The following is a 17,271-nucleotide window of genomic DNA, read 5'->3' on the forward strand; positions in this document are numbered from 1 at the left end:
AGTTTAACCATATTATCATGCATAAAATAAGAGTTACCAAGAAACATAAAGAAAGGGAAAACACAGGGTAACCATTCATAACTAGAACTTGAATAATCCGAATACTTTTTGAAAATGAGGGTAATTTTATTAAGTTTTTGTGAAATAGTCACTTTTTTCTCTTGAAAATCATGCCTAAAACTTGATCTAATCTCCCATCTTAAATCTGTAAGGAATATAAAGTTGTCCCCAGTAAAAACAAGTATCATCTAGTAAAAGTAGCAGCAGCAGCAGCAGTAGTAGTAGAAGGAACAGGAGGAGTAGCAGTAATAGCGTTAGAAATAGCACTGTACTAACAACACAGTAGTAATAGTAATGGAAGAGGCAGATGCAGTAGCAGTAGTACAGTAGTTATAGTAATATTACTAGTAAGCATAATATGCCAAGAAAAATATAATTTTGCTTTGTTGATCCTGAACCATGTAAAATATCAGGGTCCTTGTTAGAAGCAATAATTCTTTTTCTACAGATCCATGACTGAATGCTATGGCACACTGTAACTTGACCAGAGAAGTCTAGAGTTGAAGAAACTTTGGAGAACAGGTACTTGAAGTTTAGCTTTAAAAACTCAACGGTCATCTCCTTCAAGTGCCATTCATTCTCAAACTCCTTAATCTTCCACTCTGGGGATATCATTACTCCCTCCCTATGTTCACAAAGCATATTTTATATGAGCACAGTTCCCTATTTGTCATAACTGTAGAGACTTCTGTCTTTCCTTTGGACTTTTGCCTCCTCAAGACTTTAATTCATATCTTATCCATGTGGTTGTCTTGGGCACTCAACAGAGTACCTGAATCACAATAAAAGTTCAATTAACAATTGCCCCATTTAAAAAACATTCAATTATCTAGTGTATAATTTACAATGAAAATTAACTAATGGTTGCTAAGAAGTTGCTGAAGATTGTGCATAAAGAATTAGGTGGGTTCAGAATCATCAGATTCAGTAGAAGTTTCTATAAGTTTCTGTTAGTACTGACTTTCCATTCAAATGACTAGACTCAATTCAACTCTAAACACAAAGTCACAGGACAGAGGAAAAGTCAGAAGCCTACAGAGAAATCTAATAAGGAATCCTGACAAAGATGTCAAATTAAACCCACAAACATGAGGTAAGAAAAATCCAATTTGTAAGTACAACATAAAATATTAAATTATTTGACTAAACACAATTTACAACCTAAGGGTGAGAGTCTAGAATACCAAGTTTGACATATCTAAGAGATCATTTTTATCACCTAGTTACAAATTGTCAATTTTTTCGACTAGAACTGTGTGAATCACTTTGGCAGTATAAGCCCTAAAGCATTGTTTTCTAATCATATGAGGAAAAAAATCCATTTTTCAAGATCCAGTAAAAGTTAATTAGCCCTGTGGGAGAGAACATGAAATACATAAAATATTCCTTAAAAGAAAGACAGAGAAACTAAAAGAGAGAGAGACTGAGACCTCTGAAAATCCAGGCAAGGAAACAGCACAGAGAAAAGCTAAACCAAAAGACATGGAAAAGCTAGGGCTTCCCTGATGGTGCAGTGGTTAAGAATCTGCCTGCCAATGCAGGGGACGTGGGTTCAAGCCCTGCTCCGGGAAGATCCCGCATGCCGCAGAGTAACTAAGCTTGTGCGTCACAACTACTGAGCCTGCGCTCTGGAGCCCGAGTGCCACAACTACTGAAGCCCACGCGCCTACAGCCCCTGCTCTGCAACAAGAGAAGCCACCCAGTGAGAAGCCCCGGCACCACAACGAAGAGTAGCCCCTGCTCACCACTTAGCCCGTGTGCAGCAACAAAGACCCAACACAGCCAAAACTAAAAAATAAATAAATTTATTTAAAAAAAAAAAAGACACAGAAAAGCTAAATGCACACACAGTTTATCACAGTGATAGGTCTGATCAACCTAATAATACCTTTCTCAATGAAAAAATATTACTATTAAAAACACAATGATGCAGAATGAGAAAACGCACTACTAATTGCAAAAAGAAAAGCACAGATTTAAAAATAAACTATGATCACAACTATGTACAATAATCTAGACAAAAAAGGACTAGAAAGCACATATACCCACATGGTAACTATAGTCATGTTACACTGGTGGAATTAGGGTGATTCTCTTATTTTAAGAAGAAGTTGTCTAAATTTTCTGTAACACAGTAATTTTTTAATATGAATGTTTTACAAAAGAAAATAAAGAAAACTACATTTTATGTATAATTTAGACCAATTTCTCTTTTTATGTCTCAATTTCTACCAAGATATCTAATACTCGTGATGCGCATTAAGTTTTTTAACACATCACAGAAAATTTAAGGATTAACATTACCCTATTCTACTCATAAAAATAATTAGTGAGCAATGTACTAATTAAATTAAGACACCCAGTCTAAATAGGTCATCCAATTAATTGGTTCCATAAATACAAAGTATCAGCACAAGGTTTTAATAACCACTCTTAGCATCATCAGTATATTTATCAGAGTGCAAATCAGTGTAATTTGACATGACCCTATTCCCAAACAGGCTGTAAAAATCTGGTATTTTTTGTAAGGTATACACGTATAAAAATGAAACTTTGACTATCAACATAGGAAACAAAGGTGGCTGTCGCCCCCAAATACACTTGCCAACAGAATAACAGTAAATGGGCTAAGAACAAGCCATCTCACCAATAACGTAAGTCAGTCCTAGTATCAACTTCCCTCTAGAAAAGTTCTTTACTCGTTCTTGCAAATTACAATGCATGACCTCAAAATGTACAAACCTGATGCCAGAAGGAAATCACATTCCAAATGAGTAATACTGCCAAATCAGGCAAAGTGTTTTGTACCAAGTCTTTACCATTACGAAACTGTGGAAAAGATTCAAAACTAATCTTCAATCAGGTCCAGCATGTAAAGAATTTGGAATTCATCAACCTTGTCCTTACAACAATAAAAAAGCTGAAAAGAAAAAAAGAAAATCAACCACTCTTCTTAAATCTGTCAGAGAATTAAAGCCAGAGAGCAAACCTCCACCCTGAAAACTAGAGAGAGAGACAGGTAGATACAGAGAATAGCAGTGTGCAAGAAGCAAAAGCCCAGGAAGATAAACCCTCAGATGGAGCCGATATTAGTAGGAACACTTTAAACAGTAAATGACGAATTGCTGGAGACTCAGTGTAGACTAGCTTAGAAGGAAAACCTGTGAGGGGACTCAGTCTTTGAAAGGTCCCAACAGTTTCTTGAGTTTTACCTCCAGAAGCCCTACCACGTTTTCAACTGTGATAATCTGAGAAAAATTTCTTTGTTTCCAGCAGGGGGAGGGGAAAAGTAATCATTTTTAAATATACCCAGAGCTCTCTGTTCTTCTTAAAAAGGACTGCCTGAAAAAATAAACAAAAAAAAACTATTTTAACAGAGCCTAACATACCAGGACTTCACAGTGTCTAGCCAACCTGGGATAAAGGAAGTACCTAATTCCAGCTCCCTCTACCCTTCAAACAGGGGAAGAGATACCCAAATCAGGCTTAAAAAACTGAGACCTAATCACAGTACTACAGAACTCCCACCACCTTACCTCCACATCAATACAACTCCTGTACAATAACAGAGGATTACAGGTAAAGGAAAAGTTTGAGACCCTATTTAAGGATTCTCTATGCAACCCAAAGACAACACAGCAAACCAAAACAAGGACACTACAAGAAATATTAGCCTCTGACACCACAGCTACAGCAAATAGTAAATGCAGCCTAACTCCTAGTCAGATAAACATAAAACCTCACACTAAAGGCCTATTTACCTCCTCTTTTTTATATAATATATCATGTCTGGATATCAACAAAAAAATTACAAAACATTGTAAAGGCCAAAAACACAATCTGAAGAAACAAAGCATGCCTCAAAACCAGACTCATATACAGCAGAGGTTTTAGAACTATCACTGGGTTAAAAATAGCTATGGTAAATATGCGAAGGGCTCTAATGGAAAAAGTGAACAACATGTAAGAACAAATGGGTAATACAAGCAGAGATATGGAAACTCTAAGAAAAGATCAAACGGAAATGTTACAAATCAACAACACTATAACAAAAAGAATGTCTTTGGTAATACGACACCAAACCAGATGCAGGAAGCTCCGTGTACATCAAGCAGGATAAATACTTAAAATATATATATATTATATATATATATATATAAAATACTTATACCCAGGCATATCATAATAAAACTACAGAAGAATAGATGAGAAAATCGGAAAAGAATCAAGAAAAAAAAACAGAGAGAAGGAAAAATAAACCCACCTAGAGAGGAGCAAAATAAGAATTACATTGAACTTCTCTTCAAAAACCATGCAAGCAAAATTAGTAGAGTGAAATACTGAGTGTTAAAAAAAAAAAAAAACCAACCTAGAATTCTGTATCCAGCAAAATTATCCTTCAAAAGTGTAAAAGAAATACTTTCTCTGACAAACAAAAATTGAGAGAACTGAAAACCTACTGACCTGCCTAGCAAGAAATGTTAAAAGAAGTTCTTCAGACAGAAAGAAAATTACATAGGCAGAAACATGGATTACATAAAGAAATGATGAGCATAAGAGAAGGAATATACAAAGGTAAAATTAAATCTCTTATTATTCTTAATCTAACAGACAATGTGTTCAAAGCAATATATTTTGTGATCACAGTTTACAGATAAATTAAATGAATGACAGAAATGCTATAAGGCATGTGAGAGAGGAATTGGGAATACTCTGTTATAAGGTACTTGTAGTATCCATGAAGCAGTGTAGTGTTATTTGAAAATGAACTTGGATTAGCTATAAATGTATAATTGCATACTCTGAGCAACCACTAAAAAAAAAGTTTTTTAAGAAATATAATGATATACTAAGATAGGATAGAAAATGGAACAATATAAAATGCTCAATTAAAATGAGAGAAAGCACAAACAGAGTGGAAGGCCAAAATAAAGAAAAAGGAAACCAAAAACCCAAGAACAAGAGCAAGGACTAGAAAACAGTTAAAAATATGGTAAATATTAATTCAGGTATATCAATAATTACTTTAAATGTCAGTGATCTAAATATACCAATTAGCGTGAAGCAAAAGACAAGACCCAACTATAGCTTGTCTGCAAGAAACCCACTTATAAAGGCATAGATCTATTAAAGGAAAAGGGATGAAGTTAGATACACTATGCTAACACTAATCAAAAGAAAACTAGAGTAGCTATATTAATTTCAGAAAAAGCTGACTTCAAAGCAAGGAAAATTTCCAGCAATAAGTAGAAACAGTATGTAATGATAGAGGGTCAATTCTCCAAGAAGATATAACTATCCTTATACACATGCAGCTAACAACAGAACAAAATACTTGAGGTTAAAAACTAGTAGAACTGCAAAAAGAAATATATAAATTCACTATTATATCTGGAGATTTCAATACCCCTCTATGAGTAACTAACAGAACCAACAGGCCGAAAATCAGTAAAATATCATAGAACTGAATAGCACCATCAGTCAACTGGATCTAATTGACATCTATAGACTACTTCATCCAACAACAGCAGAATACACATTCTTCTCAAGGTCAAAGGGAACATTCACCAAGACAGACTACATTCTGGACCAGGAAACACACCTTAAGAAATTTAAAATAACACATTATAGGAACTATGCTCTCAGACCACAATAAAATTAAACTAGAAAATAATAACAGAAGATAGCCAGAAAATCCCCAAATATTTGGAGAGTAACAACATACACAAATAATACATGAGTCAAACAAAGTGCTGAGGAATTTTTAAAAAATTTTTTTAACTAAATAAAAATGAAAATAAAGCATCAAAACTTGTGGGATACAGCAAATGCCATACTACATTTTCTGTCTGAGAGAGAAACTTATATAACACTGGACGCATATATTTAAACAGAAGAAAGCTAAAGTCAATCACCCAAGTTTCTGCCTTAGGAAACTAGAAAAAGAAGAACAAATTAAGTTCAATATAAGCAGCAGAAAAGAAATAATAAAAATCAGAGCAGAAATCGATGAAATTGGAAACAGGTAAACAGTAGAGAAAATCAACAAAACTAAAAGCTGATTCTTTGAAAAGATCAACAAAATGAATAAACCCCTAGCCAAGCTTCCCAAGGAGAAAAGGAAAAAAGAAGCAAATTACTAATATCAGATATGAAAGAGGGGCCATCACTAGCAATCCTACAAACATTAAAATGATAATAAAGAAATATTATGAATAGCTCTATGCCCACAAATTTGCTCACTTAGAAGAAATGGACCAATTCTTTGAAAGGCACAATCTACCAAAGCACACATAAGGAGAAACAGATCATCTGAATAGGCCTGTATTGATCAAAGAAACCGAATAAACAATCATCTTCCAATAGAATACTGTAAGTCAATTATACTTCAAGAAAAAATAAAGAAAAGGAAAATATGTGTTCAACATGGTTTTTCCTTCCTTCCTTTTTTTCTATGGAGCTGCAGGAGTAGCTGGGGAGGAGGGGAAAGGATTCCTCTAGGTTCTCAAGCATCTATAAATCAAAAAAATAAACACTACATAGAAAGTGAAGGCTGTGAACCATAAAAGAAATCAAGTACATCCATACCCTACCATCATGCTCACTTCAGAAAAGGTTATTTCATTTTCTGAACTCAGCTGAGACAGTGCAGCAACAACACATTCTTCTAACTTTAAATGAATTAACTGACCTGAAGAATGTCTCCCTTCTAAATACAATATTCAAACTGAAAAATAAAATATGTAAGTCAGAGAGATGGGCTAATTCCATGTTTACCTAATGTCTTCATTAATGATCTTCACCCAAAGCATAAATTAAGTCAGAATACATTCCCAAGTCAGAATCTATCAGGTCAGCACTTAAGCATTCTATTTCTTTTTTCAATTATTTCACTCCAACAAAATGAATACCAATATGGTATATAGCAGACACTCAACAATTACATAACTTTAGAACCTGAGAGCTAGAAAGGCCCTCAGAGATCCATTCCTCTTTTCTTCTTCCAGACGTCCCATTTTACCCATTGAGAAACTAACAGTTGGAAAAGACAGTAACTTTCCCAAGCTAGTTAACAGCAGGACAGCAACTACAACTAAGGCACCTTGATTTCCATATTGGTATACTTTTCACTACACGTCATGCTGTTGTCAAGAACTCTGATGAGCCTGAGATTCCTACATGCAAGCTAAGCAATCGGCCATGACAGTTTCACGGATACTGAGAACCAAAACCATCTAGCCACACACAGATTGAACACTGAGGATCGAAACCATATACTCCTTGTACTGCATTGAATACTGTCCCCCCAAAATTTATAAACACTAGAACATGTGAATTTGACGTTGTTTGGACACAGGGTGTTTGCAGATGTAATCAAGGTAACATGAGGTCATACTGGATTAGGGTGGGCCCTAATCCAATGACTGGCATCCTTATAAAAAGAGGGAAATTTGGACACAGATACAGAGTGAAGATCACCATGTAAAGATGGAGGCAGAGATTAAAGTTATGCTGCCACAAGCCAAGAAACACCAAGGCTTGCTTAAAAATACCAGAAGCTAAAAGAGAGAGGAAAGAATTCTTCCCCTAGGGGCTATTATTTTAAGCCACCAATTGTGTGGTAATTTGTTATAGTATCCCTAGGAAACTAATACACCTACACACACACACATCTTTCTGTGTACATTAGCCTGACTTTACTAGTCCAATGCCTTCATTAGCATACTCTACTATTCCAGGAGATTCTTGCAGGGACATAACTTGATTGTTCATTACAGAAGCTTCAGGAAAGACGCATCACCTCTTCAACAGAAAGCATCAACAGTTTTTAAAATCCTTGCATTGCTGTTTTGACCAATTCTACTGTAAATTGTTATATCATCATACTTATTCACTCTTAATCAAGCCCGATCACCACCACTGCAAACTCAAATTAAATCAAACTTCAAATTCTAAAATTTTTACCTTGACTTTGCCCCTCTAAGGCACCACCAAAGTTCTGTCAAGGTGGTGTTCTCCTTTACTGCAGTAAGCAATAAACTCAGCTTTGTTTTATCAATAGGTTGTGTTAGTGATATTTGGTGAGCCAGCATCAAATAATCCTGGCAGAAAATATGACACTCCTGGGTCACAGACAAAGAAAAGTTTACTCCTCAAAACAATAGCAGTAGCCACTGTATCATCTTTTGCATTGGTTCCCAAAGCTCTAATCCCTAAAGGGCAATACAAGGAGAGCCAGATGATGCCTGCACATACACTGAGTTACATTACAGGAGAAGAAAGCTGAAGCTTATGAAACACCAATATTTTAAAGGAGTTGCAAATGTACCCCACCTACTCCCCAGAGGGATTATCTTGACTATCCTGGACAGCAAGGAAATCTGCCCTCTGTCCTTATGGTAATACAATTTCTATCTTCCCAGGCTGTTTGCTATGCAAATTTCCTTGAGAAGATTGCCCTCAACAAAAGCTGCCAATGCCTCTGCTCAGAAGATGTGCTGAAGCACAAGAGACTCATGGCGAACCAGATCCCAATAGGTGTCTCCTCTGTCTTAAGGGGCTAAAGATACTAACTTCAGGATGAAGTTAGTGTAATAAAATGAGCAGAAAATGTTCTAGGAAGAAAAAAAATTACAGCAAAGAGGTATACTTCCTGTATAACTTAAAACCACTTTGAGTCTCTTAAACATGGCTTCAACTCTCTTAACATGGCTTTACATCAAATATCCAAAAGTAAATAATTATATGTTTGATTCCTATTTTTATTTTAAATTATTCCATTTCTAAAACAGTATATTGAACAAGTTTTTTTTGCTAATTTTCTAGGCTCAGTAGTGCTCATGAAAAAAAAAAGAAAACTGTTTGGTATTTCTGAACTTCACCAATTATACCTGTAAATAAGATTATTAAATGAAATCCTCCAGAGCCGAATATAATTCACATTTTAGGGTCCTTAGATTTTAAACAAGAAATCTAAGGTCCATATCTATCTAAAGTTTGTAAAAATTTGGGTCTTATTTAAATATTATACTTTTTTTTTTTTTTTGCGGTACGTGGGCCTCTCACCGCTGTGGCCTCTCCCACTGCGGAGCACAGGCTCCGGACGCGCAGGCCCAGCGGCCATGGCTCACGGGCCCAGCCACTCCACAGCATGTGGGATCCTCCCAGACCAGGGCACGAACCCGTGTCCCCTGCATCGGCAGGCAGACTCTCAAGCACTGTGCCACTAGGGAAGCCCTAAATATTGTACATTTTAAATTAAGCCAAATAAAAATTTTTGAGGCTGTTGAAAAATAAAAAATAATTTCTTAGATTTTTCTAGCTATATATTTAATATTAGCATATTTTTTGCATCTGTTTGAAAATTAAGATCATATCTCATACCATTTCAATAGTATCCTGTTTTAACTTAAAATCAATTGAAAAAGAAATTAAAACTGAGTTTCGTAAATCAACAATTTTAAATTGAGCAATTTAACTTTATTCCAACCCTAAGATCAAGCAATGATCCCATGAGGAAGAGAGGCAGGATGATGAGTAAAATGAGCACTACATAACACGTCTCCAGCTATCTGTGTGACTAAAAGCATATCACCTCACCTCTCTGGGTCTCCATTTTCCTATTTACAAAAAAACAACAGGCATTAGACTAAATGTTCAAGGTCAATTTTGCTTAAGAGTTCTATAAAGAGTACAGCTTTCACAGTTCTAATTCTATTTTCTCATGATTTCAGAAAACTGACTTCCTACTTCTTGCCCTGACAATCTTGAAGAATCCATGGATGAAATGTGCTCTAGTGAACTCAAAGTAGCCCACTAATGGGTGGGACTAAGTCATTCATTCAGCAAGTAATAATACTTGCTGTAGGAATATTTACTTCAGAAAGCACCAAAATCTAAAATGATCCTTGCCATCAAGAAGTTCAATCTTCTATTTGAGAACTCAGAAGTAAGTATGTACATGAAATTCTAATAAACTTTAGGAAATATATGATATTTGTCTTAAAAATTTATGCCTTGCTCTTTGGCAAATGGAATCTGTATTGCCAGATGCTAGCTATTCATCCCTTTTCTAATATTTGACCTTCAGTAATATTTTTGATGTTGTATTATAACGTTATGCCAATTGACTTTTCACACCCGACCTTTGTCCTCTTTACGTACATTTTTTTTTTTTTTTTTTTGCAGTACGCGGGCCTCTCACTGTTGTGGCCTCTCCCGTTGCGGAGCACAGGCTCCGGACGCGCAGGCCCAGCGGCCATGGCTCACGGGCCCAGCTGCTCCGCGGCATGTGGGATCTTCCTGGACCAGGGCACGAACCCGTGTCCCCTGCATTGGCAGGCGGACTCTCAACCACTGCGCCACCAGGGAAGTACATTTTTAAAATAGGAGAATTCTTATAAATACTTGTCTTTTCTAAACAGGTGACTCTCGGAGCTACCTATATGTGAGGGTTAACTATATAAAAACCTGTAGATTTCTGATCTAACTGCATACTCAAGAAAGCTACCTGATTTTTCAATAATCAGGAAACACCATAAGTTTCAATATACCCCCTAATAATTTTGCATCACCTCTCTTCTTTTACTCAAAATGAACATAAATTTTAGGTATCTTCCCCTACCCACAAGATCTGTTAAATTTTTTCTAGTTTACTTTTAATGACATTTTTAAAAATAAATGCAACCCCAACCCAAAAAGGCAACAAATCATCATGGTCTCTTAATAACAACAACAAAAAGTAACATTCTTTTAATAAAGAATATATAATCACGGCTTCCCTGGTGGCGCAGTGCTTAAGAATCCGCCTGCCAATGCAGGGGACATGGGTTCAAGCCCTGGTCTGGGAAGATCCCAAATGCCACGGAGCAACTAAGCCTGTGCGCCACAACTACTGAAGGCTGCGTGCTCTAGGGCCCATGTGCTGCAACTACTGGGCCCACATGCCGCAACCACTGAGCCCACGTGCCACAACTACTGAAGCCCACATGCCTAGAGCCCGTGCTCTGCAACAAGAAAAGCCACCACAATGAGAAGCCTGCACACGGCAACAAAGAGTAGCCCCTGCTCGCCACAACTAGAGAAAGCCCATGAATAGCAATGAAGACCCAATGCACCCAAAAATAAATAAAATTAAATTTAAAAAAATAGTTTAAAAAAAAGAAAATATAATCACATTTTTATTTTAAAATTTATGGCTCCATAGTAAACAGTGGAACTTATTCCTGAATTGTAAGGAGAGTATAACATACAAAAATTAATGTATTGGGTTGGCCAAAAAGTTCATTCGAGTTTAAGTAAAACTAAAAGAAACATTTTTCATTTTCACCAATATTTCAACATATTCATTAACCAAGAGAACTCTTTGGCCAACCCAATAATATGCCACATCAACAAAATAAGCGAAAAACTCACATGATCATCTTGATGCATAAAAAGCTTTTGACAAAATACAACACCCTTTCATGATAAAAACACTCAACTAAATAGGAATAGAAGGAAACTACCTTAACATAATAAAAGCCATGTATGAAAAACCCACAGCAAACATCATACTCAATGGTCAAAGACTGAAAGCTCTTCCTCTAAGATCAGGAACAAGGTAAGGATGCCCACTTTCTCCACTTCTATTCCATATAGTACTGAAAGCCCTAGCCAGAGCAATTAGGTAAAAAAAAAAGAATACAAGGCATTCAAACTGAAAAGGACAAAGTAAAATTATCTCTGTTTGCAGGTAATGTGATCTTATATGTAGAATACCCTAAAGACTCCACCAAAAACAGCTGTTAGAACTGATAAATGAATTCAGCAAAGTAGAAGGATACAAAGTCAAAGACAAAACTCAGTTGCATTTCTATACACAATGAACAATCTGAAAAGGAAATTACAAAAATAATTCTATTTACAGTAGCATAGAAAAGAATAAAATACTTAGGAAATAACCTAACCAAGGAGGTGAGAGATTTATACAATGAAAACTACAAAATATTGCTGAAAGAAATTAAAGAAGACATAAGTAAATGGAAATACATCTATGGTCATATACTGAAAGACTTAATATTGCTAAAATGTCAATACTACCCAAAGCAATCTACAGATTCCATGCAATGCTTATATCGAAATCCCAGTGACTTTTGTACAGAGACAAACCTATCCTAAAATTCACATGGAATCTCAAGGGACCCTGAATTGCCAAGACAATCTTGAAAAAGAACAGAAAAACTGGAGGATTCACACTTCCTGATTTCCATATTTTACTACAAAGCTATAGAAAACAAAATAGTGTGGCAATGGCATAAAGACAGAAACAGAGAGCTTAGAAGTAAACTCTCACATATGGTCAAATGATTTTTGATATGGGTGTTAAGACCATTCAATGAGAAAAAAGAAGCCTTTTGAACAAATGGTGCTGGGAAAACTGGATATCCACATACCTAATATCATATACAGAAATTAACTCAAAATGGATAAGTACCTAAATGTAAGACCTAAAATAATAAAACTCTTAGAAGAAACAAAGGGCAAAAGCATCATGACACTGAATTTAGTAATAATTTCTTGGATGGGGGGCACCAAAGACACAAATTAAAAAAGTGAAAAACAAGACAAATTTGATTTCATGAAAATTAAGACTTTTGGGCATCATAAGATACTACCCACAGAGTAAAAAGGCAACCCACAGAATAGAAGAAAATATTCGCAAGTCATATATCTGCTAAGTGATTATTATCCAGAATATGTAAGAACTTCTAAAAATCCACACAACAGCAACAAAAATAACAAAAAACCAGCACAACTCAAAACTGGAAAAAGGACTTGAAAAGACATTTCTCCAAAGGAGATATACAAATTACCAATATGAAATGCCATGAAAAGATGCTCAATGTCACCAATCATTAGGGAAATGCAAATGAAAACTATAGTGTGATACCACCTATTAAGATGGCTACTTTAAAAAATAAAGAAAGAATAAATAGATAAATAAATAAACAAACAAACAGAAAATAATAAGCATTGGCAAGGATGTGGAGAAGTTGGAACCCCTGTGTATTACTAGTGGAAATGTAAAATGGTACAGCTCCTGTGGAAAACAGTATGGTGGTTTCTCAAAAACTTAAAAACAGAATTATCATATGATGCAACAATTTCACTTCTGAGTACATACACAAAAAGAAATGAAAGCAGGGTATTGAAAAGATCTTTGTACACTCATGTTCATAGCCGCATTATTCACAGTAGCTAAAACATGGAAGCAACCCAGCTATCCATCAACTGATGAGTGGATAAAAAAATGTGGTATATACATACAATGAAATATCATTTAACCTTACAAAGGAAGGAAATTCTGCAATATGCTACAAACGGGTGAACCTTGAGCACACTATGCTAAGTGAAATAAGTCAGTCACAAAAAGACAAATACTATATAATTCCACTCATATAAAGTACTTAGAGTAGGCAAAACAATAAAGTATCATGGTGGTTGCCAGGGGTTGGGGGGAGCACAGAATGGAGAGTTACTGTTTAATGGGTACAGAGTTTCAGTTTTACAAGATGAAAAGTTATGGGGATGGATGGTGGTGATGGCTGTACAACAACGTGAATTTATTTAATACCACTGAACTGTACATTTAAAAATGGTTAAGAAGGTACATTTTACATACATTTTATCAAAGGAAAAAAAAAAGAAAAAATAGTATGACTGCAATAATCACCAAAAACCAGAAACTCCCCAATGTCCATCAGATGGTGAATGGATAAACTAACAGCAGTATATCCATACAATGGAACACTGCTCAGCAATAAAAAAGAATGAACTACTGGTACACACAACATGGGTGAATCCAAATGCATTATGCTAAGTGAAAGAAGCCAGATTTTAAAAGCTACACACTAAATGATTTCATTTAAATGATATACTGGAAAAAGTAAACAACAAGGACAAAAAACAGATCTGTGATTTCTAGGGATTGAGGTGGAGAGAGAGGTTGACTACAAAAAGGCAACGTGAGTGAATTTCAAAGATTATGGGAAAGAATATATATTTGTCAAAACTCACAGACTGAACAAAGAACAAATAAATAAAAATTTGAGTGTATAAATGAAACACAAACAAGAACAAAACTTTTTTTTTTTTTTTGCAGTACACAGGCCTCTCACTGTCGTGGCCTCTCCCGTTGCAGAGCACAGGCTCCGGACACACAGGCTCAGCGGCCGTGGCTCACGGGCCTAGCCGCTCCACGGCATGTGGGATCTTCCCGGACCAGGGCATGAACCCATGTCTCCTGCATCGGAAGGTGGACTCTCGACCACTGCGCCACCAGGGAAGCCCAAGAACGAAACTTTTAAAAGCTACTAAAAATTTCAAACAATTTTAAGATGAGCTGTTTATTTCAGCATCAAATATGCCACACAACGATGCCAAAAGTACAGTGTACCATATTCAGCCACAACTTGTTTTATCTTGCCCTTACTTAACAGTAAAAAACTATAAAACAGGAAATAAAATATTTTTCCATTTTATACACTACAGATTGTACATAGTAGGTAGTATAGCAGGTACATAATTCAATAGAGTTTAGATTGACCTGGCCCTTCTACTTCACTGGCATATACATATGTAGCTTTAAATACAAAATTATCCATTTCTCAAAATATTAACATATAATTGGAAGAGAGAAGTACTGTCCACAAAATCTACTAACCTGAATTTGATCAGCTAATCAATGAAGGCAATAGAGCCCTTTATTGTGAATGGAAACATCATCAGGGTCATGGGTGCTCTCTTAGCAAAAGCAGCAACCTAGAACAAATAAACAAACAAACAAACAAGCATTGGCACCGCCCACTGCCCAAACCTCACCCCTGCTTAGGCCCCACCCTCCACAGCCAAGGCCTTTTCCAACTTTTTAATTTCTCCTCCTCTTTTTTACTACTGTGGTTCTGTTTTACCTTCCGATTGTTGTTTCATCTATATTTTAATTTTTTTTCTAACATATCTGTTAGTTCCCTAGTCTAACTTTATTGTTTACATTGTTATTGTTCTCCCTCTTTTTTTTTTTTGCCACCCCACTCGGCTTGCAGGATCTTGGTTCACGAGATGGGGATCAGGCCGAAACTCCTGCAGTAGGAGTTCAGAGTCCAAACCATTGGACTAACAGAGAACCTCAGACCCCAGGGAATATTCATCAGAATGAGGTCTCCCAGAGGTCCTCATCTCAACACCAAGACCCAGCTCTACCCAACAGCCTAGAAACTCCAGTGTTGCAAGCCTCAAGCCAAACAACCAATAAGATAGGAACACAATCCCACTCATAAAAAAAAGGAAAAAAAAATGAGACAGCAAAATAATATGTCACAGATGAAGGAGCAAGGTAAAAACCTACAAGACCAAATAAATGAAGAGGAAATAGGCAATCTACCTGAATAATAATTCAGAGTAATGATAGTAAAGATGATCCAGAATCTCAGAAACAGAATGGAGGCACAGATTGAGAAAATACAAGAAATGTTTAAAAGAGATCTAGAAGAACTAAAGAAAAACAAACAGAGATGAACAACACAATAACTGAAATGAAGGGATTAATAACAGAATTACTGAGGCAGAACAACAAATAAGTGAGCTGGAAGACAAAATGGTAGAAATAACTGCCGAGGAGCAGAATAAAAAAAAAAAGGATGAAAAGAAATGAAGACAACCTCGGAGACCTCTGGGACAACTCTAAACACACCAACATTCGAATTATAGGGGTCCTAGAATAAGAAGGGAAAAAGAAAGGGTCTGAGAAAATATTTGAAGAGATTATAGTGGAAAACTTCCCTAACATGGGAAAGGAAATAGTCACCCAAGTCCAGGAAGCACAGAGAGCCCCATACAGGATACACCCTAGAAGAAACACACCAAGACACATATTAATCAAACTAACAAAAATTAAATTCAAAGAAAAAATATTAAAAGCAGCAAAGAAAAAATAAAAAACAACATACAGAGGAATCCCCATAAGGTTACGAGCTGATTTTTCAGCAGAAACTCTGCAGGCTAGGAGGGAGTGGGAGAATATACTTAAAGTGATGAAGAGAAAAACCTACAACCAAGATTACTCTACCCAGCAAGGATGTCATTCAGATTCCACTGAGAAATCAAAAGTATTTCAGAAAAGCAAAAGCTAAGAGAATTCAGCACCACCAAACCAGCTCTATAACAAATGCTAAAGGAACTTCTCTAAGTGGGAAACACAAGAGAAGAAAAGGACCTATAAAAATAGACCCAAAACAACTGAGAAATCGTAATAGGAACATACATATGGATAACTACCTTAAATGTGAATGGATTAAATGGGCCAACCAAAAGACACAGACTGGCTGAATGGATACAAAAACAAGACCTGTATATATGCTGTCTACAAGAGACCCACTTCAGACGTAGGGACACATACAGAGTGAAAGTGAAGGGATGGAAAAAGATATTCCACGCAAATGGAAAGCAAAAGAAAACTGGAGTAGCAATACTCATACCAGATAAAATAGACTTTAAAATAATGTTACAAGAGACAAGGAAGGACACTACATAATGATCAAGGGATCAATCCAAGAGGAATATATAACAATTATAAATATATATGCACCCAACATAGGAGTACCTCAATACATAAGGCAAATGCTAACAGCCATAAAAGAGGAAATCGACAGTAACACAATAATAGTGGGGGACTTTTAATACTTCATTTAAACCAATGGACAGATCATCCAGAAAAAAAATTAATAAAGAAACGCAAGCTTTAAATGACACAACAGACCAGATAGATTTAATTGATGTTTATAGGACATTGCATCCAAAAACAGCAGATTACACTTTCTTCTCAAGGGCACACAGAACATTCTCCAGTATAGACCACATCTTCGGTCACAAATCAAGCCTTGATAAAGTTAAGAAAACTGAAATCATATCAAGCATCTTTTCTGACCAAAGTGTGAGACTGGAAATTATTTGCAGGAAAAGAACATAAAAAACACAAACACTTGGAGGCTAAACAATATGCTACTAAATGACCAAGAGATCACTGAAGAAATTAGAGAGGAAATCAAAAAATAGGTAGAGACAAATGACAATGAAAACACGATGATCCAAAACCTATCTGATGCAGCAAAAGCAGTTCTAAGAGGGAAGTTTAGAGCATTCAATCTCACCTCAAGAAACAAGAAAAACCTCAAA

The 17,271-nt window shown here is 35.9% G+C and overlaps 1 protein-coding gene across 8 annotated transcripts in view; it reads right to left on the reverse strand.

Moving 5' to 3' along the window:
* The window catches only part of FUT8 (fucosyltransferase 8), a 318,277-nt gene that overhangs the window by 247,947 nt on the left and 53,059 nt on the right, over positions 1–17,271 (reverse strand). For 3 of the 8 annotated variants that reach the window (XM_033851047.2, XM_033851046.2, XM_073800356.1), the window contains exon 2: positions 14,765–14,862. The exons of the other annotated variants lie outside the window; for them this stretch is intronic. The gene's annotated coding sequence lies outside the window, so the exon portion shown is untranslated. The remainder of the gene's footprint in view (positions 1–14,764; positions 14,863–17,271) is intronic. 8 annotated transcript variants of the gene reach the window in all.

The sequence above is a fragment of the Tursiops truncatus genome, chromosome 2 (assembly GCF_011762595.2).
Source record: "Tursiops truncatus isolate mTurTru1 chromosome 2, mTurTru1.mat.Y, whole genome shotgun sequence".
Classification (NCBI taxonomy): domain Eukaryota; kingdom Metazoa; phylum Chordata; class Mammalia; order Artiodactyla; family Delphinidae; genus Tursiops; species Tursiops truncatus.